Source organism: Phacochoerus africanus, chromosome 5 (genome assembly GCF_016906955.1).
Source record: "Phacochoerus africanus isolate WHEZ1 chromosome 5, ROS_Pafr_v1, whole genome shotgun sequence".
In the NCBI taxonomy this organism is placed as follows: domain Eukaryota; kingdom Metazoa; phylum Chordata; class Mammalia; order Artiodactyla; family Suidae; genus Phacochoerus; species Phacochoerus africanus.
The window spans coordinates 81,466,249-81,492,825 of NC_062548.1; the positions used below are offsets into that span (position 1 = coordinate 81,466,249).

General features: G+C 47.0%; 1 long non-coding RNA gene across 2 annotated transcripts in view; it reads right to left on the reverse strand.

Moving 5' to 3' along the window:
• Positions 1-768: 768 nt before the first annotated feature.
• LOC125128013 (uncharacterized) overlaps positions 769-26,577 on the reverse strand; it is a 61,890-nt gene continuing 36,081 nt past the window's right edge. Inside the window, exons 3-7 of one of the 2 annotated variants that reach the window (XR_007135113.1) lie at positions 10,575-10,668; positions 7,487-7,630; positions 6,745-6,837; positions 2,332-2,406; positions 769-939 (exon numbers count right to left, since the gene is read on the reverse strand). This is a non-coding gene — a long non-coding RNA (uncharacterized LOC125128013). The remainder of the gene's footprint in view (positions 940-2,331; positions 2,407-6,744; positions 6,838-7,486; positions 7,631-10,574; positions 10,669-26,577) is intronic. The other variant, XR_007135114.1, reaches the window with a different exon arrangement.

The window sequence follows — 26,577 nt, forward strand, 5'->3', positions numbered from 1 at the left end:
TGGATCGTGGACTCTCAGCTGACTAAGTGAAGACCTGAGGGGAGATAGTCAGGAAACAATACAGCAATGGATTGGCGGTCTCAGGCAGGAGAGCTAGTGGAAGAACCAGAGTGAGTAAATGAGCTAGCAGGCTGGCAGGTAGTGGGATATTTGAATCTGGGATTTTAGAGAAGATGTAGACATTCATGATTCCCAGGTCTAGGGTGTGATGGTGAGGCTAGGGTGGGACAGAAGATGTATTACTAGGGCCAAGATCATAAACATTGATGTTGAAGTCCCCAAGAATGATGACAGTGGAGGAGAAAGAACCCAGTACTGAAATCACTACAGGATAGAGGAAGTGACCAGTAGGATAAGGTGACACTAACTAGAAGTGGGGTCACCTTATTATTGACACGTATTTCAAAGGAGCTGGGTTTTTTGTTTCTTTTTGTTTGTTTTTGGCCACAGCTGTGGCATGTGGAAGTTCCCAGGCCAGAGATAAAACCAATGCCACAGCAGCGATGAAAGCCACAGCAGTGACAACACTGGATCTTAAATCGGCTGAGCCACCAGAAAACTCCAAGGAGCTGGGGGTTTTTTTGTTTGTTTTTTTGTTTTAGTCTTTTTGCCTTTTCTAGGGCCGCTCCCATGGCATATGGAGGTTCCCAGGCTAGGGGTCAAATCGGAGCTGTAGCCACTGGTCTACACCAGAGCCACAGCAACTCAGGATCTGAGCCGTGTCTGCAACCTACACCACAGCTCACGGCAATGCCGGATCCTTAACCCACTGAGTGTGGCCAGGGATCGAACCTGAAACCTCATAGTTCCTAGTTGGATTCGTTAACCACTGCGCCACGACGGGAACTCCGGAGCTGGGTTTTTGAAGGAAGATGGCGAAGCAGCAGATTGGAAGCTTCACTGGTGAGTGAGGAGACATCTCCAGTCCTAAAGCATGGCCTGAGGAGAAAAGAACTTAGTTGAAGAGGGCTGTGGACCGGCAGTGTCCTCGAGGGCCAGACCAGCCTTCAGGAGGACGGCTTTAGCCTTGGAGCAGATGGAGACTAGAGGCAGTGGGAGCTCTTGGGAAGACAGGGCAGGCTTGCGGGCTGCAGTGGGAGTGGGTAGGGGACATTCGACAGCGTCAGAAGGGGATAGTTCTGAGGCCAGTGGCTTCGAGGCATGATGGGATGGCTCTCCCTCACCATTGGCAGGTCCCCCTTCCCCGGGGGAGGTGCCAAGGCAGCCACACCTGGCCTCTTTTCGGCAGCTTTCCAGATTACGCCGGGGATGGGGGAGGAGAGAGACTTCCTTTTCCAGGAACCCCTATAACTTTGGTTACTCATGTTTTCTCAGGCCTTATCATCTACTTCCTGGTGTCTTCAGCGTTCTTCTTCCGTGTGGATTTATTTCCTCAGTTAGAGGCAAGTTTGGGCAGAACCCCAGCAATGCCACTTTACACGCACCCAAGTCCAGCACAGCACCTGACACGTAATGAGTTTTCACAAATGTTTGTTACAGGAGTTGGATACAAGCGCGGTCATGGTTTCCCTTTAAGGCCAAGAATGGGGCCTGTCCTGGGGGGAGGGGGTCCTTCCGCCCGAGGCCCCCGCCCCCACACCCCCTGGCCAGCTGCCGCAGCCGCCCCTCCCCCACGGCCGCTTGGGCAGAGTAACCTGACGCCTGGGCCCGCGCCCCCTCCCGACCCGGGGCTCAGCGGCCAATGGCGGTGGCCCGAGCCTCCGCCGGGAGCCGCGGGAGCCGCGGGGCCCTCCCGGCGCCACCCCGCGGGCGGGAGCTGGGGCACCCGGAGCGAAGGCCAGCCCGGCTGCGAGCCCGCCCTCGGCTCCAGCTCCCAGCCTGTGCTCTCCGTGCCCTGCGTGCTGCGCCGCCCGGCCCAGCCCAGAAACACCCGCTCTCTCTCCCGAGCGGGGGAAGCCAAAGGCTGTGCCAGGGGACTGATGAGCGGCGCAGATGAGCCGTGCAGAACGCGACACCCAGAGGGCCAAGTCAGGACGGATCCTCAGCCCGGGAGACAGGACGCTTGGGTTTGGGGGGCCTTTAACGGGCTGAGAGGGGGCAGTCGTGGAATCTCTGAGCCTCGATTTCCTTATGCGTGGTTGAGGCTGGTCCCTGTCCACCTCGGAGTGGGGTGGTGAGAGGACCCAACTGGGCGAAGGGTGTGCACGTCCTCTTGTATTAGCCAGAGGACAGCCAAAATCCAGTCATTGGGACCCGTCAACTACCCTCGCGGCCCCAGAGGAGAACTGCAGCTCCTCCTACCCACTATCGGGTTCCGCCCACCGTCCAGGGAATAGCCTGGGTTCAAAGGAAAAGCCTAACACAACTTACCAATACACCCCAGTCTGGACTTTCCCTGCAGCTCCTCACTCCCAAGGCAGAAGTCAGCTGGGGGGGTTCAGCAACCTTGGGGGAAGAGAGCCGGGAAATATATGCTGGGCTGGAAGGATGGAGCACAGGCAGGGCATCCTTCCAACTACCTACTTTATCTCCTGTACATGTACTAGAGTGGAAGAAGTGTCAAGCGCAAACCCTCAGTAACAATGCCTTTTTCCTCCTCTAGTGATTACAACTACACTCCTGCCAGTTACTGAACACAAGCTACAAATACTCAAGTATTTACCTGTATATTTTTGATCCTGGTACCTTTAAAAAAAAAAAACAAAACAAAGGAGAGCTCGGGAAATACATTATAGTCTGAACGAAGAGAAAGGAAGTTTTGTCAAGGATGCATTACTTTTTTTTTTTCTTTTTACAGCCACACCTGTGGTATATGGAAGTTCCCAGGCTAGGGGTCAAATTGGAGCCACAGCTGCTGGCCTACGCCACAGCCACAGCGATGCCAGATCCAAACAGCATCTGCAACCTACGCCACAGCTTGCAGCAATGCCAGATCCTTAACCCACTGAGCTACGCCAGGGATCAAACACATCCTCATGGACACTATGTCAGGTTCTTAATCCGATGAACCACAATGGGAACTTCAAGGATGCATTATTTTAACAATCACAGCTTTCTCACACCAAGGCAGGGCATGGGTCATCTATGGTGATGAGGGCATGTGGGGGCACCTGAGTTCTACACTTGTATGTCCAAGTCCTAAACAGGCTCTCAAGTTGGCTCCTGGAACCTGCAGCCTTGGCTCACACCCTTTCTCCATACTGGGCATCCAACCCTCAGGCCCCTTGCTGGGGCACAGTGTCACATGGTAAACTGTTCTCTTTTCCCCTGGAATTTGGACTCCAGGGCCCAGCACCCTTTCAGGCCCTCTGCCTCAGGTGAATCCAAAGGTAGGACATGAGGGGGAGTCTGAGAGAGGGTCCTTAAGCAGGGAGGGGGAGAGGCACCCACCAACCCAGGCCTGGTGTTCTTCAGGCTTCCAGAATTCATTCGCTTCCAGACCTTTCAGCCTTGCCAAGCCCTTATGCGAAAGATCAGAACAGCTGGAAATTCCTAGCAGGAGAGGCCCAGGTACTGAACAGGTATAGGTCTGACTTAGAAACAGGGGCTGGGGCTGTTCAGGTTTGACATTCTTGTCTTTGCCAGATAGGCAGGAACTGCTTGCTTTTGGAAGGCAGTGACACCCCTGAGTCTGGGCTGAAGCTGCGGTAAACCCAGGACAGAGGGCTGGGGACAGAAACTTGGAGCCTCCTCCCTCCCAAGCCCCAGGACAAACGACACAAAGGGCCACCTCTGCTGGCCAAGCAGAAGGAGATGGGCTGACCCAGGAGGGCCGAACTGTCGCCCAGTCAGAGCCAGGTGGCTGCAAATGCAACACAGGCCTAGAAGACTCCAACAGGCACTGAGTCTTTCTCAGAGCCAAGAAATCCTGGCTAGAAACTTGACTACAGAGCAAGGCAAGGCACTGGGAAATTCTTGAAACCAGGCGAGACCCCTGGCAATGTTGGACTCCTGACAAACAAGGGGCTGAGCCAAATGCTTTTTCCCTGCCTGGCCCAGAAACAGAAACTGAGCTGGCCAGAGAGGATCCAGGGGAGGTGGCAGAGGAGCCGAGAATGGACCTGGGCAGGAAGAGGAAAGGTGGCAGCAGGGTTGTTTTTACCCGGCTCAGACTCCAGAGTTCTCACACAGAAAGTCTGCAGAGGGGAGAGTTCGTGTGTGGCTTCCCACACAAGGTCACTCAGACCCTGTGGAGGCTCTTACAAGGGGCTCTGGAAACTCCACCGTGGCAGCCTGGAGTCACCAACACCAAATGACCAGGCTGCAGGGGTCAGCTTCTGTTTGGAGAAGGGGAGTTCACAGGGGCAGCTGCTGAGGGAGGCCAGTGTCCCTATCTCCACTCCCACCCCAGGCAGTGGAGAGACTGCCCTTGGCCCTCAGGACAAGCTCAGCTGTTGCACTGCAGGCTCAGCCCGCTTTGTTTTCTTTTTTTCTTTTTTACAGCCGTACCTGCGGCCTATGCAAGTTCCTAGACTAGGGGTCAAATTGGATCTGCATCTGCAACCTACAACCGTGTGGCAAGACCAAATCCTTAACCCACTGATCAAGGCCAGGGATCGAACCCTCATCCTTATGGACACTATGTCAGGTCCTTAACCCACTAAGCCACAACAGAAATTCCCTGCTTTATCTTAAATGACTCTACACAGTAGCATGTTATGGATAAAATTTATAAACCTACTAAGGAATGTTTTTTTTTTTTTCCATAGTTCTCGTAATATGTGAAGGGGGTTACTTTTTTAAAATTCTAAAATTAAAGAAAAAAGAGAAATCATCTTGTATTGAGGATGGATTCAGTCAGTGTCTCACTTCTCTTTATCCTTTGCTAGATCTCAGAAAAAAAATGAAAAGAAATATGCCACAGCATGAAGGATTCTTGTTAAAAGAAAGAGCTTTCTGAATATAAAACTAGAACATGCTCTATAAAAAGAAATTCAGACAAAAAGTATAGAGAGAGCAAAAAAAATCACCTATTAGTCCTACCACCCAGTGATACTCCGATATCATTTTTGTGTATTTTTCCCATACTGTTTTCTATGCCTGCAGATACATGTTTTTACATGGGCTACAATCACTAATATCAGAGTATCTTACCAGCCTTCTTCCTCCTGCCACTGAAGAAAATCCTAAATTTGCCTATTTGTTTTCCCCTCACTTCTCTCTTCTGGAGAAAGGAAGAATTATTATTTGCTGAGCAAAGCTAAATTGAGCTGCATAATAAAGGGATGCAACTGAATGAGATGATGTACAGAGTAGGGCAAAGCTTTGTGGATTAGAGTTCAGTAGAGTATTCGAACTGCAGCACATTCAAGACTCTGGAGCAGCTCATAGGACATAGAGAACTGGGCTTGGAGGACTGGGCTTCTGAGATGGGCTGAAATGGTTATGACCTATAGCCCTTTTAGTGTTCTTCCAGAAATGTAATTAAATAGTGGAGTTTATTTTGTATTAATTTTGGCCATTAAGAGATGCATTAAGTCTTTATAGAGAAAAATGTACAGTCTCTCTCATTAATAAGGGTTACTTTTTTTTAAAATATGTGGTCGTACTATATTTCCTTTGTATATCCTTTTTTTTTGGGGGGGGGGGGCTTTTTTTAGGACTGCACCTGTGGCATATGGAGGTTCTCAGACTAGAGACCTAATTGGAGCTATAGCTGCCGCCCTATACCACAACCACAGCAATGCCAGATCCAAGCCGAATCTGCAACCTACACCACAGCTCACAGCAATGCTGGATCCTTAACCCACTGAGCGAGGCCAGGGATTGAACCCCCAACCTCATGGTTCCTAGTTGGGTTTGTTAACCACTGAGCCACAAAGGGAAGTCCCTATCCTTTTTTAAAAATTAAATTTCATGGGAGTTCCCATCATGGCGTAGCAGAAATGAATCCAACTAGGAACCATGAGGTTAGGGGTTCAATCCCTGGCCTTGCTCAGTGGGTTAAGGATCCGGCGTTGCCATGAACTGTAGTGTAGGTCACAGATGGAGCTCGGATCTGGCATTGCAGTGGCTGTGGTATAGGCTGGCAGCTGTAGCTCCAATTAGGTCCCTAGCCTGAGAACCTCCACATGCCACGGGTGTGGCCCTAAAAAGCCAAAAAAAGCAAAAAACTAAATTTCATGGTCAAGTCAATAAATGGAGATGTTTGTTATCCCTTTAAACAGCTACATGGCTATCCTTCATTCATCTTCTGCATAATTTATTTGACCCATCCCCTGTTGATGATCATTTATGTTACTCCATGTTCATTGCTATCAGCAATTACCCAGAGGCTAGCCCTATGTAGATACATCTTTGCACTCTTGCTGCATTTCTCCTTAGGATATATTTCTAAAAGTGTAACTGAAGGGTCAAAAGAAAAGAATGTTCAAATTTTAATGCACAGTGCCAAGTTGCTCTCTGTAAAGACTGAAGAAATTAAAACGACCACCTACAGGGCTGGATTCCACTCTTGAATGTAGTTCCATTGGCAAGGGAGGTCCCAGTGGGCCAAGTGGGCAGAGATACTTTGAAAAGGAGCAAAGCCATGCCACAGGGTTGGGGAAGAAGGGTGGGTCTTCCATGGAGGATGGTAAGAAAGGCAGTGAAGCCTCTATGGAAATTATTTTTGCTACCCAGGATCCTTTCTCTCAGAAAATTGCCCTTCCCCTTCCACAGTACTCCATTCAACCTATGGGCTTTGGGTGGTGCCAACCTCACACCCTCTCTGAGACCCTCATCCTGCACTGGCCCCAGGAGTGACCATTTGACTAGAGCCAAACCAGTCAAAAGTCTCCATACCCTGGTCAGGGTGATTGGTCCAAGCCAAGAAGTCCTTCTTGCTCCCTGAGCATCACCTGACACCAGAACTGGCAATGGTCCTCTCCTCTTATCCTGTAAGGGATGTCAAGAGAATGGGAAACTGAGAGATGGAGACAATCCCATGACAGCTTTGCTGAGCCCCAGGACCTAGACATGTCTGAGCCAGCAGGGTCCATCCCAGATTTTTGTGTTTACCACAAAAATATCTCCCCCCCAACAACAAATAAAATAGATTTTATTTTTTAAGCATCAGTTTTTTAAAATCGAGGTAAATTTCACATTAACCAGTTATTGCATGCAGTTCAGTGGCATCAAGTACATTCACAGCATTGTGCAACCACTGCCTCTAAGCAGTTCCAAAGACATTTTCATCACTCTGAAAGGAAGCCTTATAGCCATCAGGCAATCGCTCCCTGTTTCCTCTTCCTCTCAGGAAGCTTCACATAAGTGGAATCGTACCTGCGATCTTTTACATCTGGTTTCTTTCACTTAGCATGCTGTTTTCAAGGTTTATCCACGTTGTAGAATGTTTAAGCACTATATTCCTTTTTAAGGCTGAAAGATATTCCACTGTAAGGATATACCTGCCACATTTTGTTTGTCCATTCTGATGAACATTTGAGTTGTTTCTATCTTTTGGCTATTATGAATAATGGTACTGTGAACATTTATGTGTAAGTATTCGTTTGCATACCTGTTTTCAATCCGTTGAGGTACATACCTGGGAGTGGAATGGCTGGGTTGTATGGTAATTCTATGCCCGTACATTCCTTTTCTAGTTTAACCCAATGGGAAGTGACTTCCTCAGGCCTTGAAGGACACACCAGCCTGGCCAAAGCAGGGAGCAGTGAGGAAAGTGTTTGTCCTAGAAAAAGTAGGCAAACAGTGGAAGACATGGGAAACAAAGCAGACAGGGAGTACCTTTCTCAAATGGGAAACACATGAGAAAGTCTTTTCTGGACAAGTAGCAGAGCCACATAGTCTGGAAGACCCACAGAGAAGAGGAATCTTAGAGCAGCTGCTTTGGCAATCCAGTCTGTGAGAGGAAATGCCCCTCCTTCCTTTTCTTCTTCCTTCTCCGCTTCCTGCCAATGCCTGTGCAGGATGCACTGATGGGGAGTAGTCTGGAAGGGGAAGGACACAGTTTCCTTTTTTTATTTTTTTATGTTTTTTGGCTGTGCCCAAGACATGCACACGTTCCCAGGCTAGGGATCAAACCTGCACCACAGCAGTAACCAGAGCCACAGCAGTGACAATACCAGATCCTTAACCCACTGAGCTACTAGGGAACCCCCATGTTTTCCTTTTTAAATGACAAGGATGTTTTTCACTCTGTGCCTCCTACAGCTCTACCAGGGATCAGTTTCTCCATTGTAATGAGCCACAGGTGAGCCTCAGGACCACATCTGAGGGTTGCCAACCATCTTCAAACCTGCCCACTCTGGAGTTCCCATTGTGGCTCAGCAGTAATGAACCCAAGTAGTATCCATGAGGACTCCGGTTTGATCCTTGGCCTTGCTCAGTGGCTTAAAGATCTCGTGTTACTGTGAGCTGTGGTGTAGGTTGCAGATGTAGCTTCAATTCAACCCCTAGCCCGGGAACTTCCATATGCTATGGGTGCAACCCTAAAAAGCAAAAAAAAAAAAAAAAAAAAAAAAAAAAACCAAGCCAAACCAAACAAAAACCTGCCCATTCTGCCTGGGACTCCAAGAAGAATGAAGTCCCTGACCCAGCTTAGAAAAAAAATCATTGGAGTTCCTGCTGTGGCACAATGGGATCAGTGGTGTCTTGCAAGTGCTGGGATGAAGGGTCAATCCTGACCCACGGTGAGTTAAGGATCCAGCATTGCTAAAGCTGCAGATTATGTCGCAACTGCAGCTCAGATCTGAATTCCATGCCATGGGGTGGCCAAAAAAAGAAAAGAAAAGAAAAGAAATCATTGAGGTCTTTGTTCCTGTTCCTTTATTCCCACCACACACCACTCTTAGCATCCCCATGTCATCAGCCCATTTGGCAGGGGGATCAAACTGGAACAATGGAGACCCATGTTTCTGCTCACTCTAACTGAACATGGGTTGAGATTCTCCTCTGAGTCAGTATTTCCCCCACTGTGGAATACACTTCAGGTAAGAAGTAATTCTATTGACTTTTCTTCGTGTTGAACACCTTCTGTATGTGTCATAGTGGGTAAACTCCCAGGCAATGGAGAAAGAGGTGGGCAGGGACTGGGGGTGGTGGGGCACTGGAGATATTAATAACCCAAGGCTCCTGACCCTAAGGCACAAGCAGCTTGGGTGAGGAGATAGACGTGTATCCAGAGGAGACAGCTGGCAGCATGAAGCAGAGCAGACAAAATTACAATGGTAGGGAAATTTGGTTTTAGATCCCTCCTAATGAATAGGTATTTACTTAGTTTACTATGTATTTAAAAAAAATTAACCAAAGTAATACCTTCATAGTTACAGCAGCACCAAGTTGCCAGCCAAGTGAGGGGACCACCTTGGAAGTAGATCTTCCAGCTCCAGTCAAACCGTCAGATGACTGCAGCTTCTGCTGGGATCTTAACTAAAACCTTGTAAAAGACCTTGAACTGGAACTGCCAAGCTAAGTTTCTCCTGAATTTCTGACCTACAGAAACTGTGTAAGGTAATCAATGTTTATTGTTTGAAGCAGTTAAGTTTGGAGATGATTTATTACACAGAAATAGAGAACTATCTGCTACTATTATTTTCTTGGGTCAGAACCCTGAGCAAAGAGGCTGGTGAAGGAGATGAACAGTATTAACTGAGGATGCCTTGCTCATAGCTTTTGTCTAATGAAATGGGCTAAGGACCTTTTGGACAAGTTACATAGCTTCTCTTGAAATGATGTTTCACACCAATCTAAAGTGTGCTCCAGAAGCCAGTGGTCTCGGGAAGGAGGTGCTCAGGCTGACAGACCTCACTTGCATCTGACCTCAAGTGCTCAGGTGACAAACATTCGAATGAGAGTTATGGGGCTAATGATCTAATACAGTTCTCATTGTTAGAAATTGATAGAGCACTTTCATTAGAAAAGGCAGGAGTTGGAGTTCCCGTCGTGATGCAGTGGTTAACGAATCCGACTAGGAACCATGAGGTTGCAGGTTCGGTCCCTGCCCTTGCTCAGTGGGTTAACGATCCGGCGTTGCCGTGAGCTGTGGTGTAGGTTGCAGACGCGGCTCAGATCCCACGTTGCTGTGGCTCTGGCATAGGCCGGTGGCTACAGCTCCGATTCAACCCCTAGCCTGGGAACCTCCATATGCCGAGGGAGCGGCCCAAGAAATAGCAACAACAACAAAAAAAAAAAAAAGAAAGAAAGAAAAGGCAGGAGTTCCCCTGACATAGTGTCTTGGGGATGCAGGTATGAAACCTGGCCTGGCTCAGTAGGTTAAGAATCCGGCATTGGCACAAGCTGCAGTGTATGTCACAGATGTGGCTCAGATCCAGCGTTGCTGTGGCTGTAGTGCAGGCCAGCAGCTGTAGCTTTGATTTGACCCCTAGCCTGGGAACTTCCATATGCCACACTTACAGTCATAAAAAGAAAAAAAGAAGAAGAAAAGGCAGTCCTAGCTGCACGTTCATTTGAGTCTGGCCCCTGTTTCCAGCATGTGGAAGCTCAGCCTTTCCCATGAAAACACGGTGAAAACCTCTGCAGTATTTTACCAGTGAAACTGGCTTCCTTCCCTGTCACCAGGAGCTGGACGGAGCTGAGGGTACACGACAGCCGCATTTCATCAGCTAATGTGAACTCATGTCCAAGAAATCCCCACCCTGCTCTGCTCTTGGTACCTGAGATTCTGGGAAATCTGCTCTATTTTCAGCCTTTAGGTTTCCTTGTCATTATGAGAGCAGAGCTCCTCGGAAACAGGTGGCCACTGAGAAGCTGAAAAAAAAAAGAGGAAGATGAAGCGAGAGCCACACATCTCAACCTGAAGACTCCAGAAACCTTGGTCAAGAACCCTCTCAGCAGTCGCCCTTTGGAGACATCTACTGTTTGGGGGAAATAAGTTTTGTAGGGCTTCTCTCAGTGACCAAATGGCCAGCCAATTTGAACCCCTTCCTTGAAAGAAATTTGATATAAAATGTTTCAAAGAGTGCTTTAACACTTGTTTATTTTTTGCTGCTTATTCCTTTCTTTTCTGGTTTTGCTGCTTAGAGACATCTTAAATCCAGCAATATCTCCCTCTCCATGGCTAAAAGGAAAAGCTCATTGAAAAACGACCACTGTTCAATTTCTTCCCACCTCTTGGGAAAAGCACACAAAACTCAAGCTTGAACCTTTTAAGGACCAAGGTGCTTACAAATCATTCCTCCTCCAGCAGAGGCTGAGAGACAGTAAAGGAAAAATCCGGCAAACTGGTTATTTAAAAGCCTTCACTTAGCATTTGATAAAGGGTGACTTTTGGATTGACTATTACAACTGACTTCCAATTCTCAGTAGAACTTCAGCATGTCTAGGCACAGCTTAGAAGGTAAATGAAGAAACCAACATTGAAAAAATTAAACCTGGGTTTCTTAGAAATAACCTCAGTTTGTATAAATAAGTGGACTCTTCCACCATCCCCTTAGCCTCTACTGATGTCCTCTTGCAGTGGACAATATCATGCCATAGCTGAGGGTAAGTGGTGTCTGAATAAGGTGTCCCTAGCAGGGCCTTAAGACACGGCTGGCAATGAAAGAAAAGCAAAAAATGAAATCAAAGTAAAACACTGCTGATGCTTCTATTGCAATTTGCATCACATTACCCATAATGATTTGTAATTTTACATTTAAAGCTATTATCTTTTGGCAGACACCTTGACTTTAAATAAGTGTCTGTTACCCCAAGGGGCTGTGGCAAATTTTACTTTGAAACCCATGGTAAGATCCAGAGTGAGGTTATCCACACTGGTGTGCAGCTGGCCTGAGGCTGTGCCTTGCTCTTGGCTCTGCAATGTGAGGATGTGCCCTCCATCAGCATTACCATGATCACTGCTCTGGTGGCCTGTCCAGGGCTTTAATGTACCACACCATCCATCTACTCTCATTTCTTTCTGAATAGAAAGAATTGAGTATGGAGTTCCCTGGTGTTAAGGATCTGCAGTTAAGAATCTGGCATTTTCACTGCTGTGGTTCGGGTTCGATCCCTGACACAGAAATTTTTGCATGTCATGGGCTAAGCCAAAAAAAAAAAAAAAAGAATTGTAGCACTTACCTTCTTCCCTTGGTCTCCCTAGGACTATCTGATAAGGGCAATAAGGGGTCATCTCTTGGTTTGTGACCTCTAGGAACCTACATACACTTAAAAACCATAAGTAAGGAGTTCCCGTCGTGGCTCAGTGGTTAACAAATCTGACTAGGAACCACGAGGTTGCAGGTTCGATCCCTGGCCTTACTCAGTGGGTTAAGGATCTGGAATTGCTGTGAGCTGTGGTGTAGGTTGCAGACTCGGCTCGGATCCTGAGTTGCTGTGGCTCTGGAGTAGGCCGGTGGCTACAGCTCCAATTTGACCCCTAGCCTGGGAACCTCCATATGCCTCAGGAGCAGCCCAAGAAATGGCAAAAAGACAAAAACAAAACAAAACAAAACAAAACAAAAACCCGCAAGAAAGTCCCCTCAAAAGCTGCTGGCAGAATAAGAAGTTGGACAGGTTCCAACTGGAATGCCACTTCCGTAACCCCATACACCTTTAAGTGACAGGAGACTGAGGAATGAGAGGGGGTTATCGCAGATTATTCTGATATTCCTGTCGGAGCCTAAAAGCCCCTTAGAGCAAATGACCACACAAATTCAGTCGGAATTTCAGGCAGAAGCAAACTGAGGGGTGGGGCGGGGGCTATTTCTACCCCAACACATATTCTACACCCAACAGGTACTGATATAGTTTAAAAAAATATGACAATTACATAAGTTACACAGCCAATGTCTGGCACAGAGTAAGCCTATCAGTTAGCTCTTTCTGCTTAACCATTCAGAATTTAGTTGCTTAACGGAGTTCCCATCGTGGCTTAGTGGTTGGCGAACCTGACTAGCATCTGTGAGGATGCGGGTTCAATCCCCGGCCTTGCTCAGTGGATTTGAGGACCTGGCGTTGCCGTAAGCTGTGGTGTGAGTTGCAGACGCAGCTTGGATCCCGCATTGCTGTGCCTGTGGCATAGACCGGCAGCTTCAGCTCTGATTAGACCCCATATGCCACACACACACACACAAATTTAGTGGCTTAAAACAGCAGCCATTATTCAGCTCATGGCTCTGTAGTAGAGTGTATTCGTCTGGCTTTGTGGTCTGCTGCCCCACTGGCAGGTCTGCCGTGGCCTCTGCTGGGGCAGCCCATTTGCTCCACGTGGCCATCATTCTCAGAAGGCTAGCCCAGCCCATTCCCCTGAGTTCCCAAGAGAGAAGAAGCAGACATGTTCTTTGGAGGCCTAGACTCAGAACTATACGAATAACACCCACTGCATTCTTCTTGGCGAAGTGAGTCCCTGGGGCAGCCTGAATTCAAGGAGGGGAGAAATTAACCTCTGCTCTTGTTGGGAAGGGTTGCAAAGTCCTCTTACAGAGCAGTAAGCTAAGGGAGTGGTGAAGGATTGTGGCCATTTTTGCCATCTACCACTGTAGGTAGCAATAAACTCTGTGAGCATGTATAATTCTCAAACATTTCCAAAAGGAATTTTATTTCCATGTTAGTTGACAAATGAGGATGAAAAGATATGGAAAAAAAGAACATCAGAATGGTAAGAAGGTTAATGTACTTGCTCCCCCAGTAGCCAACCCTGCTCCCTGGGATCCCTCCCCCAAACCTGACCCTGACCCACCTCCCCAACCCTCATGTAAGTATCCAGCTGCTCAAGGCTAGAATCCTGCCCTCTAGACACTGGCATGTGGTTAAAGAGACTTATTCCATCTTGTGGCTCCTTGTCTAGTAGTCCTGTTCCCTTGCGACTCACTCATCTTCTCTATGGTGTTTCAGTCTCTCTGGGCAGAATGGAAGCTCTGCTCTGAGAGTCAGAGGTTCATTACTCTGATGTGGAATCTTATTTCCCTCTTATTTGGGCATTGGTAAGAGGTTAGTGACACATGGCCAGAGTCCGTGAGATCATACTGTTCCTCATGCTGGCTGGATATTTGGAGGCATGAGGAAACTCAGCCTTGTCTCAACATGTGCTGACTAGCTTCTGTCACATTTTCAGGTTAGACAAATCTGTTTATCAATTTCCCTTCAGGGGTAGTAAATGCATTCTCTTCTTTCTGATTCCCACCCCCAATGCCATTACATACATGTACACAACACACTCATGAGAACTGCATTGTTTTGTTTCCTCAGCAGAACAGACACTATTGCTTTTCTTCTCCATCCCAAACTCCATTTTCCATAACCACGTTCTAGCTTGGGTGAGCACGTGACACCACATGCTAACAACTGTGAGATGTAGGCAGTCAGTCAAGTTGGTCAAGTTTCACTTAAAAAAAAAAAAAGGCTGATGAGCCTCTGCCCTTCCTCCTTCTTCCTGCCTGGAACATGGATAAGAGACCAGGAAGTACAGCAGCCACCTTGTGACCATGAGGACTAAAGTCATGAGCTGAGGGATGGTAGAGCAAAATTATAGAAGCCTGGGTACACAATGACTTATTCATGCAGATGTAGCAGGACATTAGTTTAAGTCATTGTTGGTTGATTTTTCTCTTATTTGCAGCCAAACAAATTCTTTACTGATATAGGCAGGACCCTTGTTGGTTTCAAAGGAAAGTGGATTCACAGACATGTAACTGAGAGAGTATTTTTTTTTGTCTTTTGTCTTTGTTGTTGTTGTTGTTGTTGCTATTTCTTGGGCCGCTCCCATGGCATATGGAGGTTCCCAGGCTAGGGGTCTAATCGGAGCTGTAGCCACCGGCCTACGCCAGAGCCACAGCAACGCGGGATCCGAGCCGCGTCTGCAACCTACACCACAGCTCACGGCAACGCCGGATCGTTAACCCACTGAGCAAGGGCAGGGACCGAACCCGCAACCTCATGGTTCCTAGTCGGATTCGTTAACCACTGCGCCACGACGGGAACTCCTGAGAGAGTATTTCTAAAGGAGTTCCAGGAATAGATTAGTCCAAGAAATCACTGTCCCATTTCAGGCTTCAGGCTTTTTTTCCTTTTTCAGCCATACCTGCAATATATGGAAGTTCCTGGGCCAGGGATCAAATCTGAGCCGCATATGTAACCTACATCACAACTGTAGCAATGCCAGATCCTTAACCTGCTGTACCTGGCTGAGGATTGAACTAGCAATGTCACAGAGACAAGCCAGATCATTAACCCACTGCACCACAGCAAGAACTCCTCAGGTTTCAGGTTTTTACTATAACTTTATGGAAGGAAAATAAATCAGTATCAAGAAGAGTTAAAATGCCATCACCTGAATCATACTATTAAATTTTTCTTAAATCTCAGATGCCATCCACTGTAAGGTACAGCATTATTTTATGTATTACTATGAAAGAAAAAAATGTTCTTATAAGACATGCCAATGATTCTAAGATGCATTCACTCTGATTTCAGATATTTTATTATTATTGTTATTATTTTATTTTATTTTTTTTTGTCTTTTTGTCTTTTCTAGGGGCACACCTGTGGCATAGGAAGTTCCCAGGCTAGGGGTCTATGCCAGAGCCACCGCAATGCAGGATCCGAGCCACATCTGTGACCTACACCACAGCTCATGGCAACGCCAGATCTTTAACCCACTGTGAGAGGCCAGGGATCGAATCTGCAACCTCATGGTTCCTAGTTGGATTCATTAACCACTGAGCCATGACAGGAACTCCAGAGATTTTTTTAAATTGGGGGTCAGGCTCTTAGAATTAGTGAAATATGGCATATATTTGCTTCCTTGATTACTGCCTGCATCCCCACTAGGTCAGAGACCCTGTTTGCCTTTATTTCTACTGAATCCTCCATACCTGGAATTGGGCCTGGCATAGAGCAGGCTCCATAGATCTTGGTATTGAATGAGTCAAGGGTCTAGTCCCTGCCTTTCCAATAACTTGCCACACCACCCTGGCTGAGCAAAGCATTACCTTTCTCTGTGCCTCTTCTTAGTTCAACTGAACCTTACCAGAATTGAAGAAAGAAAAAGCCCCACATAAATGCAAAGTGGACCCACACTCTGCATCACCATGGCAATGCCTCCCAGTGCCTCAGATGGATGCAGAAAAACCTTATTTTCCAACATCCCTAGAAACCCCTCTTTCCCCAGAGCCCAGTACCTTCCAAGGCTCAGAGATTAACCCTTTCCAGCCAAGCCTCTTCCAACACTCTGGGTTACAAAATGCATTCCCTGCAAATGAATAGGAGGTGAGGAAATATGCAGGATCCCTCAAGGAAAGAGATGGTATTTTGTAATTTTCATGAATTTCTCCAGGAAGATGACATGCCAGTGTGTCACTGCCACAAAAAAAAAAAAAAAAAAGTTTTTTTTTTTTTAATTTTTGGCCATGCCTGCTGCATGGGGAAGTTCCCAAGCCAGGGATCACACCCTTGCCACAGCAATGACAATGCCAGATCCTTAACCTGCTGTGCCACAAGAGTACACCACAAAATATTTTTAAGTAATATCAGTCTGCATGATATATAGATTAGATAGATAGATAGATAGACAGACATGACATATAGACCAGATAGATAGATGGATAGTCTCTCCTAATCAAAACCATTGAGCTGGTGCAAGGCTCTCTCTGCCCCTCTTGCTACAGGAAAACCTTATTCAGAAATAATAAAGATAATAAAAATAATGACTCTCATATAATGAATGACAGATCCTTTGCATATATTCCCTCATTTAAACCTCAGCAAAATTGTGTGGGATAGGATGTATCATTATCCTCTTTTTACAGATAGAGAAACTGAAGTATAATGATGTTAAGTCACAATAGGTAGCAGAACCTGGCTTTAAATCCAGGTAAGGTAGCAACAGAATCTATGCTCATAACCATTATGCTTCACTGTCTTGCAACTACTTTACACTGAACACTTAGTTGATGCCAGGCTCTGCCTGGCACAGACAAGAATGAAGCCCATTTTCTGACCTGGAAGGGTTCCTGCTCTGGTAGAGAAGACAGACCTTCTGGCAGACATGGGTAAACAAAGGGTCACAGGAACAAAAAAGAAAGAAAAAAGGCCCATGCCTGTGGGTAATCAAGGAAGACTTCACTGAGGAAGTGGCTTTGAGTAGCACACTGAAGGTAACATAGGAGTTTGCTTGGTAGGCAAAGGGGGGAAGGGCATCCCAGGGAGCAGAAGTTTCTTAGAGGCTGGATCTAGGGAAAGGGAGGAGGCAAAATGCAGGGCTGAAAATAAAGGAAGGAGCCCCAGGGGGAGGTAGACTTCCTGCCTTGGTCAGGAAGCCTGAGAAGGACTTACACAGTGACGAGGCAGGCTTGCTTTGCATTTTAGAAAGAGCTCTCAGATAATTGCGTAAGGAATGACTGTGGTGCAAAAAGAGAGTACATACTTCAATACCGTGGAGGATATTGTGAAGTGGAGGAGAGGAGGGTGAACAGACTTGTAGACCAATTTGGCTTCAAGCATAGAAAGGAATGGACATCCATGCCTACAAATCACTCACACTGACTGGATAGGCCTTCTGTATGTTCATGTGAAATGACAAGGGTCTCTGGCAAAGTGGCTGCTCCCAATCCCAAAATACCATCTCTCTGAGGCCACTTTTTCAGGGCAGCTGTGGTGGGACTGTGTGTAAGCTGATGATAAGCAAAGAAAGCTATCTGCTGAAAGAAAAGACTGAAGTAGACACAGGCAGGAGAGGTGAGAGACCAAGGCACCCCAGAGAGTCAGAAAGAATTGGGGATACAGGGTAAAATTTTTTAAAAAATTGGAGAGAGTAGTTGACTGAGAACTTTTCAGTTCCTTAAGGCCACATCATACCTGCAACCAAGTTTCATGCAAATTCCAATTTTCTAGTAAGTCTTTCTTTTCTTTTGTCAACTTGAGTGAGTTTCTATTTCTTGGAATTAACAAATCCCTAACACAGCCTTACATACTGTCCTTTAATTTCCTTTTTCACTTCTAGGTTCTCTTTAAAACTATAAATGCTCCTGAGGAAGTAATGCTTACATCACTAATACTTTAGGATAGATGACTTTCATATCTTCCTGAGTGGTGGAAGTGAAGGAAGTAGCCAGCTAGTAACATGAGCTGCAGGGAAGAAGATGCTAAAGGGGTGGACAGTGGCTATGAAAAATTAGAGACAGACCTTGTAGCCTTTACGAATTGCACTGTGGCCCAGCCCAGTGTGCAGAACACCCTCACTGCCTTTCAGTCTCCAGGGGTGGGCCATAAAATTCCTGGAAAGGGCTCTTCCAAAGCACAGGGGAATACAACAAAAGGTAAAGAATTAGCTGCAAGTCTGATATCTTCAGACTGGATCTGTGAGCTATTCCTAATTCTGCAAAAATTCAAGATTCTTATATTTGCTCTAAAAGAGTACAGTGTTTCTTCGTTCTATTGTACCAAAAACTCACCATCTCACGCTTGAGTAGTTTCTCCCACCTTCTCACATCCCGGACAATAAACTGTTAATTCATGAGAAGAAACTCAGCATTCTTAGTTATCTACCCAAACAAGTGGCTTTTTCAGTGGCTGGCTTTTGGGAAGTCCATCTGAAACACCTACACCCTCAAAGAGCCTCCACCAGCAAGTGTCTAAGCCACATTCTTGTTTACTTGGACTTATTTATACTCTTTCTAATTCTACAAGGGGTCTGAGGGGGCTGCCAACTTTCCGTGTCATCAGATCACTATACCAAACTCATAGCAAGCCCTGTCATATTTCTAGAGAGCTGAAAATATAACAATGACTAAAATGAATATAACACTCACCGAAGGTAAGACATTGTGCTAAACAATTCGTCCAGCCTATGAGAAGTACTACTAGGTCCCACTGAATCCACACTACCATAAATTGTGGGACGTACCATTTTAGACTGCTAAGAAAGAAAGAAAGAAAGAAAGAAAGAAAGAAAAACCTGTCAACTAACTGGAAGACACAGTACCAGTCAGAATATGCTAGATTGTGCTACCAAAATATAGAATCTGAAAGTTCAATGGCTAATGAAGAAAGGTTTATGCTTCTTTCTCCTTAAATGCCCACTGGCTACAGCTTAGCTCCACATCCCCTTCACTATGAGATGCAAGACCGCAAAACAGCCTCTGTCTGGGCGTTTGCTGGCTTTTGAGGTGAACCTTTTAAAGCTTCGGCTCAGAAGTGATACGTGTTTATCACTACTCTTTATTTTCCATTGGCCAGAAAAAGTCCCATAACCACCCCTGGGCTCCTCCTCTAGGGAGAGGCACTGCAGCCAACGGCAGTCAATTTCCTACTCCTGTGTCAGTTGAGAGATATATCCTGGTTTTAGAGACTAAAAGCTGAAAAACAGTACATCCTGGAATTGATAAAATATGGAATTTCCCCCAGTAGCCATGTGAGGAATAGAGGCTTAAGTAGGTCATATAATGGCCTGAGACCTCAGAGTGGCAGAGCTGGGCTTCAGCCCAGGTACCACCAAATCCACCTTTAACTTGGCCAGAATAAGCCCTCGTGGAGGAGGCAGAATCTTTCAGGTCTGGGGAAGACTGAGGGCCCCCTAAATTACTCTCTATTTATTAATCTCATTTTATTTTTTTACATTTTATTTTATTGCAATTATTTTATGGCTGCATCCCTACATAGGGAAGTTCCTGGGCTAGGAATCGAACCTGTGCCTCTGCAGTAACCTGAGCCAATGCAGTCCAATTCTTAACCCACTGCACCACGATGGGAGCATCCGTTAATCTCTCTTTTTAAAAGACTCTTTTCTTTGAACATGTGTTGAGCCAGCACTGTGCTAGGTACAACCCTGAAGAATAAGTCTTTAGTTCCCATAAGCAAAATATCCCAGGTCAGTCGGGGGTCAAAAGGAAGATTCACAGAAGTCAGCTATTAGCTGTGCAGAGAAAGGCATGCACTCAGAGGCTAAGATACACGTGACCCCTCCAATACAGGGCTGGCCCTGTCATAAATCCTCCCATGAAGAGGACTATTTACTCTAGACAGAGGCCTGGTGCATGTGGGTCGGATGCCAAGAAGTGAGTGAGCTGGCCATCGGAATGTGAGTGTGGGTGGGGTGGGGGGAAGTGGTCAACACTGAGTCACAGAGGGCTGAATTGGGGAGGTTGGTGGGGCCCCACCTCAGTTCAGGAAGGAGCAAGGTTGGGAAGAGTCAGAGGTTGGGTGGGGCAGGGAGGAGGCAGAGGGCTGTCTCGGGCCCCAGCAGGTCCCTAAGGTGGCTGGCAAACAAACTGTTTTTTTTTTTTTTCTTTTCTTTTTAGGGCCACATCTGAGGCTTATGGAGGTTCCCAGGCTAGGGTCGAATCAAGCTGTAGCTGCTTGCCTATGCCACAGCCTCAGGAACACCAGATCTGAGCAGATGCAACCTACACCATGGCTCATGGCGGAGGTCGGATCCTTAACCCACTGAGCGAGGCCAGGGATCAAACCTTCATCCTCATGAATACTAGTCGAGTTTCTTATCTCGGAGCCACAACAGGAACTCCGCAAACAAACTCCTGATGCAAACACTGCCCCATGTAAACTACCCAGGTTCCAGCTGGCAATCCAGAAGGATCCTTCTGGGATGTAAACCAGGGTGCTGGGAGAACACCCAGTGCTGTGAGAACACCCGGAACCTTGCCTTTGTTTGGTTTGAAATTCAGAAGCTGCTAGCTGGGGTGTCCAATACTTATTTTGAAAAGTCAAGATTTAGGGTCTTTGGAGCTCCCTGGTGGTGCAGCAGGTTAAGGATTTGGCATTGTCACCATTGTGACCCCAGATTCGATCCCTGGTCCTGAAACTCCTGCATGCCACAGGTGAGGGGGGAAAAAAAAGATTTAGGGTCCTTTAGTTGCCTCTCCTCCACAGAGCAAAGATCTCAATGGTGAGCACATTTTCAGACATTTTAAAAATGGGGGAGTTCCTATCGTGGTGCAGTGGAAACGAATCCAACTGGGAATCATGAGGTTTCGGGTTCGATCCATAGCCTCGCTCACTGGGTTAAGGATTCGGGTTGCCATGAGCTGTGGTGTAGGCCAGCGGCTACAGCTTTGATTAGGCCCTTAGCCTGGGAACCTCCGTGTGCCGTGCAAGTGCGGCCCTAAAAAGACAAAAAGATAAAAAATAAATAAATAAAAATAAAAATGGGGAGTAAGAAAAGCTGAGGGTTAGAATGAAGTAGAAAGAATAAAATGGCTAGAGGGGATGAAGACAAACTGAATGTGAAGTAAAGCCAGCTAGCTATAGGATGACATTGCTGGTTAGCCATGGTAAAATCAGAATGTGTAGTTCCAGCTCTGTATTATAAAGTGGAAAGGGATTACTTCGGAGGAAGTGTGCCGGAGGCCACTCAGATAGCTGCTGGCCTCCTGCCGAGCTCTGAGGACAGGCTGTCTGGTCAGGGTCCTGCCTCCATCAGCAGAATCCCAAATGCCCCTCTCAGGGACCCCTGGAGCATGGGTTTACTCACACACTCCGCCCAGGGGGGCCCCATCTCCACACTCACCCTCTCAGACCTCCTCTATCCTTTCTGGCACTGTTCCTGGTCATGCCTCTCCTCTCCATCCATCCAGACTGCCCCCTGAAATTATTCCAGCCCTCACTACACAAGTACTAGATGATCATTCCTGGGGCCCCTTTGGCTGCAGAGGGTGGGGGTCTGGCCTGCACTGGCTTAGAGGAAAAAAGGGGGATTGTGATGACTCATGTAGGGACTGTAGGGGAGGAAAACATTTTTCTTGACACTTTAGGGTCCCTGGCTGGGTCTGACAATTAAACTGACATAGAGAGGGAGTTCTGTGGTGCAGTGGGTTAAGAATCCAACTGCAGCGGCTCAGGTCGCTATAGAGGCTTGGGTTCAAACTCTGGCCTGGCACAGTGGGTTAATGGTCCAGCATTGCTGCAACTGTGGTGTAGGTGACAGCGGCAGCTATGGTGTAGGTGGCAGTTGCAGCTTGAATTCAGTCCCTGGCCCGGGAATTTCCATATGCTGCAGGTGCAGCCATAAAACAAAACAAAACAAACAAACAAAAAAAAACTGACAGAGACAGATTAACAGAAAAAAGCACACAAATGTGTTTAACATAAGTTTTACAGACAAGGAAGCCCTCATAAGGAAGTGAAGATCCAGAGAAATAGACCTGAGTACTCTCCGCTAGCATCGATGCGGGGCAGTCAGGGAGGGAGAGCGCAGGCTAAGGAGTATGAAGTGATGTAGTAAACTCAGGGGGAGCTTACAAGCCTGTTAGGATTCTTCTTGGGGACCTTTCGTCTTTGGAGATAAGGATGCTCCTTTCCTCCAGGTAGAGGGAGGGCACCTTCCAGCACCTCTCACATGAGAGTTTTACGAAGGGGTGGGGCCATCAGAGTGACATTCCTGCCCTGTTGTTTTCTCAGACTCCTTCAGCTTAAAATATTCAGTATGCCAAGGTGTATAGATTGGGGTAATGTGTCCTGAACCCCATCATAACCAGCGATGGAAAGTTGCAAGCTAGAGCCAGCAGCCCTGGTTGACTAGGGACTTAAACTCCGTCTGTGTGTCTATCTCTGCCCGGTGCTCCCTGGTATGTTTTTCTCTTTAGGTTTTTTTCTTCCCCATGTAAGACTGGAACATGGCCTTGCTGCTCCCCACTTCTTCCCTTACAACCCTGTAATCAGGAGAAGAACCCCTTCCTCTCCTGGCTGGTAAAGGGAGCACCCCCAGCAGCCTGGACTATGAAGTGTTTGAAGAGGATCTAAAGGCAGACGGTGATGGGAAGACTGGGGCAGTCTGGGCCACGCAGATCATTATTGCCATGTCGTCTGCTAATTGGTGCAGGTGTTTGTTAATCTTGAGGCCTCAACTACACCATAAACTCCTCATAGGGCATCCTCTCCTATGCTTGTTCTGGGGTCCCCAATAAGCAGTCCCTCAAATGTTTGCTCACTGGTTAACTCTCAAAACCAACAAGCCTGGCCAGGACCACTAATCACTGAAACAAGACCTATCTGTGAAATTGAGAGTGGACCCACAACCCTCAGGAACTTCCGGGTTTTCTTGGAAATCCAGACTAATCAGGGGAAATCCAGACCTCCTCCTGTTGCTGCTGCTGCCTGCCAAAAATAAAAGGGTCCTCTCCCCCTAGCACTCCTCCCCTCCCCCACCCCAGGAGAAGGAAAGACAGCTTTTACAGGGAGGTCTCCGAGGACCATTCCAAGGATCCATGTTCATTTACCTCCCACCAAAGATCCTGACATTAAGGGCTGGAATAAAAACGGTCAGCAATGGGGGTGGTAACAGGAGCACTCATTTTAGCAAAGATGAGACCAAAGTGTATCCCAGAAGACAGTCAAGGGTTATAATTTGTCCTTTAACTGTCCATTTGAGGAGTGATAATTTCCATGACTTTCAGCTTTGTAATCACTCTCATTTCCCACCCGCTATCCCAGGGTGCCCAGCAGTGTCTCCTTGGCTCATAGCCAGCCTCTCCTCCCCACTTCCTCCACTGTCTCCTGAGAGCTGGTCTACAGATTCAGAGGGCAGGTTACACACACTCCTCAGTCTGTGAGCAGTTATTGATTAATCTGTCAATCGATAAGTACTTAGTGAGCATCTGCTATATGTACCAGTCATTGGGCTGAGGGCAAAGAGAACCCCCAAGAAGCGTAAAACTGGACCGACTCTCTAGCTATGTCTACAGAGAAATCCCTAAAAACAGATGATGCTGGACTGGATGGTCTTGAAGTTTCTTCAGGACACCAATATTATGTGGCTCTAGACTAGGCGATTGAGTTTGGGCCTGGCCCTGATGCATGAGTGGGATCCAGCTACCTGCTAAAAGGTGAGTGAGATGGGAGAGGGGGTTATATCCCAAGAAGTGGGAAATGTGAGGAAGTAGGAAAATATTAGGTGTGTTCTAGGATTAGGGGGTTGACATGTTTTGGCCAGAGCAGAGGATTTTTAGGAAGAAATAATAGAAGGTTTACTGCAATTCTGGTTAGAGCCAATGCGTATGTAATGTATGTCATAGGCAGAAGAGAGCCGGTAAGAATTTAAACAGATAAAAAAACAAAGTTGAGGGAGTTCTCCTTGCGGCTCAGTGGGTTAAGAACATGACTAGTATCCATGAGAATTCAGGTTCAATCCCTGGCCTCGCTCAGTGGTTTAAATGATCTGGCATTGCTGTGGCTGTGGTGTAGGCCAGCAGCTGTGGCTCTGATTCGACCCCTAGCCCAGGAATTTCCATATACCACAGGTGCAGCCATTAAAAAAACAAAACAAAGTTGAAGTTGGATATTCATTATAGCATTCATATTCCACTTGCCCACTGCTGCATCTGTGATGGACACTACTATAACCACTGCCCCCCCCCACTTTTTTTTTTTTTTTTTGGTCTTTTTGTTGTTGTTGTTGCTATTTCTTGGGCCGCTCCCACGGCATATGGAGGTTCCCAGGCTAGGGGTTGAATCGGAGCTGTAGCCACCAGCCTACGCCAGAGCCACAGCAACGAGGGATCCGAGCCGCATCTGCAACCTACACCACAGCTCACAGCAACGCCGGATCGTTAACCCACTGAGCAAGGGCAGGGACCAAACCCGCAACCTCATGGTTCCTAGTTGGATTCGTTAACCACTGCGCCACAACGGGAACTCCCCCCCCCCCCACACTTCTTTCGAACAGAACTCTAATTTTGTTCAAGATTACTCATTCCCAGGGTTCCACTGTGGCACAGAAAATTAAAAATCCAGGGTTGTCATTGCCAAGGCTCAGGTTGCTTCTGTGGCATAGGTTTGATTCCTGGCCTGGGAAATTCTGCATGTTGTGGGTGTGGCCAAAAAACAAAACAAAAAGGACAGGACTACTCATTCCCCCATACAGCCATGTGCCTCAAGGGAAGCTGGCCTCGCTCCATGTTCTGGAGTAACCCTGGTTGTCCTATCTTCTCAACCTCTAGCTAAAATGAGCATGTGGCCAAGTCCTGGCTAATGAGCAATGAAAGAAAGTCCACTAGGGGACCTCTGAGAAAAATGTTGCTTCTGAGAGAAACTCATAAGACGAGATGGAGGGTCTTTCTCTTTACTCTGGACATTGTCATGTCTGGAGGCGGCCATTTCGCCTCCAGTTGAAGGATGAAACCAACAATGAAGGTAGCAGAGCACAGAGATGGAGAGAACTTGATTTTTTTATTATATTGTTGAGCCACTGAATTAGCCACCATAAAACCCGCCCTTTTGCTATATGACTTAGTACATTTCCACATTGTTAGCTTGAGTTAGGTTTTTGTTACTTGTGACCGAAGCCTTGCTTCTTCCTCCCAGCTCTTTTTCCCCATTAAGCCCACTCTCCACTCTCATCAGGAACTTCAGACCCATGACCCCTCTGGCTTCTTCAGTTCTCTCTACTCTTTCCTGTCATTATGGTCTTTCATGTCATCCCAAAATTTTTTTTCTTTTTTACAGCTGCACCAGCAGCAATAGGAAGTTCCCAGGCTAGGGGTTGAATAGGAACAGCAGCTGACATCTACATCACAGCCACAGCCACACCAGATCTGAGCTGTGTCTGTGACCTAAGCCTCAGTTTATGGCAACACAGGATCCTTAATCCACTGAGTGAAGCCAGGGACTGAACCTGCATCCTCACTGAGACAATGTCAAGTTCTTAACCTGCTGAGCCATAACAGGAACTCCCAGAATTCTTGCAAAGTAGTTCACCTTCACCCTTCCCCTGACAGCTACCTCTAATCCTTGTATTACCCACTAAGGCCCCAGCTACAGGTCAATCCAATTCTACCTTTGCTGCTTCCCCAACCCTGAGATAGAGTAACAAAGTGTTATCCAGATTCACCTGAGACTGCGGGGCTTCCTGGGATTCCAGACTTTAAATGCTAAAACTAGAACTATTCTGGGTAAACTGGGATGATGGGTAGCCCTAACAGTGGCTGCTGGGGAAACTATCTAGCAATGTCAATGGCCATTCCCAGTGTATGGCCTCCAATCTCCACCTTAGCTTACTCTGGCCTGGGAGTCCTAGTGCCCAACCTGGCTAGCCTGGCACCAGCCACATCCTTCATGGCAGTGCTGTTTCAAATCTTCATCATGGCTCTCAACCTGCCTACCTAGCTCCCATTGCACCCCCTTTGAAAGTGACTTCCAATTTCACAGAGAAAGAGAGATGATTCCCCATAAAGCCCTTCGTCCTCCTGCATGCTTGCTCAGAATGAATCTCCTTTCCTGCTGCTAAGGAAAACTTTCTCCAACCCAATGCATTTATTGGAAATCCAGAGGCCACCCTCCTTTCCTTGGCACCCACCTCTAGCTATCAAGCTCTTTCCTCCCCTCCACAAGAATACAAATCTCACTTGCTATCTGTTCCTAATTTTCCCTTCAACCAGGACTCTGGTCCACCACTGTTTTTGCCAAACTCTCTAAGGACCCATTACAGGACCTGTCTCAAGCCACAAGGAGCTGCCCAGTGTGATCCTATCAACCAGCGCCTCCTTGTTATTATTATTATTACATATAATATTATATCTTATTATTAAGAACCAATAATCCCGTCCAGGTCTAATTTGGTTGTCTCCCAGCCCTCCATTAGCTGCCCCCATCCCCCCAGGAGGGGTCAGTAGTGAGTGAAAGTTGTTGTCATGTTGCCATAGGATGGGGCTGATGACCTTGCTTCTGGGCTTTCTATCCAGTTCTCTGGGCAGAAATCCGAAGAAAACACTCTGGCTACACAATTGGTCT